The following is a 5,000-nucleotide window of genomic DNA, read 5'->3' on the forward strand; positions in this document are numbered from 1 at the left end:
GAAGTCCCCATCGGTCCCTGGATCCGTGCACGCGAAAAGGAAGAGGGTCCCGATCCGCCTGAACACCGGACGGCCCCGCGGTTGGGGTGCCGGCCCGCGAAGGGCCCTTCCCGTCGCGAACGTCAGCGCCACATCGATCAGCGGGCGCGAGAGGAGCGGGCCCCCCCTCCCTCCGGGGGGGCGCCGACACTCGGAGCTCGGCTCCCGGCCGCTGCGGGGCCCGTGAGCTAAGAGCCGGGAAAAGCGGGCCGTCTCGGCGGAGGGCCGGGTGGGTGCTGGCCTCCGCCCTCAAACGTGCCCGTTCCCCCCCTCCCACGCCGGGCAGGGTCGGGTACAATACTCGGATTGATCCCCTAGGCTGAGCTCCGGTTCTCACAGGCTCTGAAAAACCTGTCCTCACAAATCTCCGCACACAGTCCTCGAAAGACGGGTCGAAAAAGCCAAAGCCCCGCCTTCGGCGGTACGAAACTGGAACCGGGCGCCACCTCGTGGTTCCCTCGGTCGGCCGAGACGGCGTTGGGCGACCCCTTCCGGACATCCGCGAGACGACCGGCCGTCAGGTCAACCCATTCGCTCCAAAGGGGTTGACCCGGTGGCCGGGAGGGGACTTTGAAAATTTTTCAGACTTGGAAAACTTTTTTTTTTTTTTTTTTTTCCCCCAGCCCGCTTCCTCCGGGTTGACCCGGTGGCCGAGCGTCTCACCGTCCCCGGACGCAGCGAGGTACTGCCTCCCGGCCGTCAGGATCGGGCCCACGGAAGTCTGATTTTTTAAAAAAATTTGCCGACGCCACCGCGGAGGGCTACCCGGCCACCCCGGGCCCCGGAGCCGGAAAAGGGAAGAAAAGGATCGGGCCCACTAGAGACATGGACCCGGCCGCCAAGCAGGCCGCCCTGGGCTCACCCTCCCCGGCCGCAGCGAGGGACATCCTCCCGGCCGACAGGATCGGGCCCCTGGAAGTCTGGGGGGGGGGGGGGGAAATCCGCCCCACGCCTCCGAGGAGGGCTGCCCGGGCGGGCCGGGCCCCGGAGCTCGGAAAAAAAAAAAAAAACACCCCAAAAAAGGATCGGGCCCACTAGAGACATGGACCAGGCCGCCCTGGGCTCACCCTCCCCGGCCGCAGCGAGGGACTGCCTCCCGGCCGACTGGATCGGGCCCCTGGAAGTCTGGAAAAAAGAATGGAACCTGACGCCTCCGAGGAGGGGGCGCCCAGGGAAGGAGGGAGATCCGGGTCGACCTGGTGACCGGACGGGAAAGCGGCCACCGGGCGTGCCCGTTCAAACCTAGGGGTTGACCTGGCGGCCGGAAAGCAAACCGGCCACTGGCTAGCCCCGTCGGCAACCTACGGGTTGACCTGGTGGCCGGGAAGCGAACCGGCCAGCAGGTGAACCCGTTCGATTCCACGGGTTGACCTGGTGCCCGGGAGGGGACTCTGAAAAATGTTCAGCCCTTTCGGCTCGGGGTTGACCTGGTGGCCGAGAGGGGACTCGGACGGCAGGCAAGCCGCCCTGGCCTCACCCACCCCGGCCGCAGCGAGGGACTGCCTCCCGGCCGACTGGATCGGGCCCCTGGAAGTCTGGGGGGAAAAAGAAAATGGAACCTGACGCCTCCGAGGAGGGGGCGCCCAGGGAAGGAGGGAGATCCGGGTTGACCTGGTGACCGGACGGGAAAGCGGCCACCGGGCGTGCCCGTTCAAACCTACGGGTTGACCTGGTGGCCGGGAAGCGAACCGGCCAGCAGGCGAACCCGTTCGATTCCACGGGTTGACCTGGTGCCCGGGAGGGGACTCTGAAAATTTTTCAGCCCTTTCGGCTCGGGGTTGACCTGGTGGCCGAGAGGGGACTCGGACGGCAGGCAAGCCGCCCTGGGCTCACCCTCCCCGGCCGCAGCGAGGGACTGCCCCCCCTCCACCCACCCACCCCCCCCCCCGGCTGACAGGATCAGGGCGCACTGGATGTCCGGGACAATATTTTCCCCGACGCCGGGGAGGGCGGGCGGGCGGAGGGGCTCTGGCGGCCAGCCCGGGCCCCGGAGCTCGAGAAGGAAAAAAGGACCGGGCCCGCGAGAGACGGGGGCCCTGCCGCAGGGGGGCAGTCCGACCGGGGCTCACCGTGCGGCAGGCCCGGGCGTCGGCAGGGGAAAGCGGGCGAGGAGGCGCGGGGGCCGGGTGCCTACGGCCATACCGGACCGAACGCCCCCGATCCCGTCCGATCTCGGAAGGTAAACCGTCCCGGGCCTGGCTAGTACTTGGATGGGTGACCGCCTGGGAATCCCAGGTGCCGTAGGCAGCTTTTCCCGGTCCGAGCCAGCTCTCTCTCCTTTTCTGGGGAGGAAGGAGAGGGGGGGGACGGGCCGGAAAGCCCCTCGTCGCTCCTGCCGAGTCGGAGGTCGCGGCCGCAGGTCACGGGTCTGGGCGCCTGGGGTCCGGCTCCCCACCCGGCTTCCTCCGCGGAGGACCCACCGAAGCCGCTGGGGGAGACCCCGGGCATGGGGCGGACTGGCCCGGACCCTCCCGGCCGCCGGCCCGCAGGACCGCCCCGAATCCCCCCGCCCCGCGGCCACCCAGGCCAGGCCTGGCCAGGCGGGACGGACGGCGGGTGTCCAGCGCCCAGCGGCTTCCGCCAGCGGGGACCCACGGCCCCCAAAGCCGCAGGGGGAGGCCCCGGGCCCGGGACGGACTCGCTCGGACCCCCTGCGCCCGGGCGCCGGCTCGCGGGACCGCCCCGAATCCCCCCGCGGCCACCCAGGCCAGGCCTGGCCAGGCGGGACGGACGGCGGGTGTCCAGCGCCCAGCGGCTTCCTCCAGCGGGGACCCACGGCCCCCAGAGCCGCAGGGGGACACCCCGGGGCCGGGACGGACTCGCTCGGACGCGCTCGGACCCCCTGCGCCCGGCCGCCGGCTCGCGGGACCGCCCCGAATCCCCCGCCCCGCGGCCACCCAGGCCAGGCCTGGCCAGGCGGGACGGACGGCGGGTGTCCAGCGCCCAGCGGCTTCCGCCAGCGGGGACCCACGGCCCCCCAGAGCCGCAGGGGGAGACCCCGGGGCCGGGACGGACTCGCTCGGACGCGCTCGGACCCCCTGCGCCCGGCCGCCGGCTCGCGGGACCGCCCCGAATCCCCCCGCGGCCACCCAGGCCAGGCCTGGCCTGGCCTGGCAGGCCGGCGTGCAGCTCCCCCGGGCTTCCTCCCCCGACGACCCGCGCCCCCCCGAGCCGCAGGCGGAGACCCCGGCCCCGGGGCGGACCGGCCCGGGCTCGCTCGAGCCCCCTGCGCCCGGCCCGCAGGACCGCCCCCCCCCCCCCCCCCGAATCCCCCGGGAGAGGCCCGGCCTGCACGCCACTGACGACCCGCGGCCCCCAAAGTCGCGGGAGGCGCCCCCGGCCCCGGGGGCCGGTTAGCTCCGTGTCGCTCCGCGCCCCCCCCCCCGCCCCTCGCTGCCGGGACCGGGCACCGCCCCAGAGTCAGCCGCAGCCGGACGGCCTGAGAGCTGCCCTCCTGTGGACGACGGTGAGTTTACCTTGACACTAACCGGCCATCAGCCAGGTCAACCCCATTGCTAGACTGGGGTGGACCTGGTGGCCGAGTGGGGACTTGGAACATTTGACAGCTGCTCCCCGGGGCTTGACCGCTTGTCCTGAACGCCCCCCCCCCACCCCACCCCCCCCAGCCCCCGGCTCCTGCTCCCCTCTCCCCAGCCTCGGTGCTCCGCTCCCTGCCTCGGAGGCTGCCCCTTTGCGGCGCCTGCATCGCCTCCGAGGACGCGCACCTTCCGGAGGCTGGACGTAAAGCCTGACGCCCGCCACCGCCGCCGACCCGGCTCTCCGAGGGACGACTGTGAGGCCTCCCCCCACCCCCGGACCGCCCTGGGGACGACTGCTAAGCCTCCCCCAACGGACCGCCCGGGGGAAGACTGCTAAGCCTTCCCCGGACCTGCTCCCTCTCGACTATTAAGCCCCCCCTCTGTGGTCCTCAGGACCGCTGCCGCGCAGCCCTCGGAGTGGGGTGACACCCGGGCCGGAAAGCAAAGCGGCCACCAGGTCAACCCGTCGAATCCAATGGGTTGACCTGGTGGCCGGAAAGCAAACCGGCCGCCAGGTCAACCCAGTAGATTCCGCGGGTTGACCTGGTGGCCGCTAAGCACGACTCTTAAGCCTCCGCCGGACCGCCTGGGGAATGGCTATTAAGCCTGCCCCCGGAGTACTCGGGGGGACGACTATTAAGCCTCTCCTGGAACGACTATTAAGCCTGCCCCCGGAGTCCTCGGGGGACGACTATTAAGCCTCCCCCGGACCGGCTCCGTCTCGACTATTAAGCCCCCCCTCTGTGGTCCTCAAGACCACTGCCGCTCTGCCCTCGGAGTGGGGTGACGCCCGGGCCGGAAAGCAAACCGGCCACCAGGTCAACCCGTTGAATCCATTGGGTTGACCTGGTGGCCGGAAAGGAAACCGGCCGCCAGGTCAACCCAATAGATTCAGCGGGTTGACCTGGTGGCCGAACGGGGACTTTGAAAATTTTACAGCTGCTTCCCCTGGGGTTGACCTGTTGTCCCGGTGGGGACTTTGAACATTTGACAGCCGCTACCCGGGGCTTGACCTGTTGTCCTGAACGCCCCCCACCCCACGGCTCCTGCTCCCCACTCCCCAGCCTCGGTGCCCCGCTCCCTGCCTCAGAGGCCGCCTCTCTGCGGCAGCTGCAGCGCGTCCGAGGACGCTCACCCTCCGGAGGCTGGATGTAAAGCCTGACACCCGCCACCGCCGCCGACCCGGCTCTCCCAGGGACGACTGTGAGGCCTCCCCCCACCCCCGGACCACCCTGAGGACGACTGCTAAGCCTCCCCCACCGGACCGCCCGGGGGAAGACTGCGACGCCTCCCGCCAGGCCCCCACCCAGCCTGGGGGGAAGACTGCTAAGCCTCCCCCCCACACACACACTGTCGGGGGATGACGATTAAGCCTCTCCCGGACCGGCTCCGTCTCGACTATTAAGCCCCCCCTCTGTGGTC

General features: G+C 70.9%; 1 non-coding gene across 1 annotated transcript; it reads left to right on the forward strand.

Moving 5' to 3' along the window:
• Nucleotides 1-2,167: 2,167 nt before the first annotated feature.
• On the forward strand, nt 2,168-2,286 carry LOC128823597 (5S ribosomal RNA). Its single transcript, XR_008441841.1, has one exon. It is a non-coding gene; the product is annotated as a 5S ribosomal RNA (ribosomal RNA).
• Nucleotides 2,287-5,000: the final 2,714 nt, after the last annotated feature.

This window comes from Malaclemys terrapin, chromosome 15 (genome assembly GCF_027887155.1).
Source record: "Malaclemys terrapin pileata isolate rMalTer1 chromosome 15, rMalTer1.hap1, whole genome shotgun sequence".
Classification (NCBI taxonomy): Eukaryota; Metazoa; Chordata; order Testudines; family Emydidae; genus Malaclemys; species Malaclemys terrapin.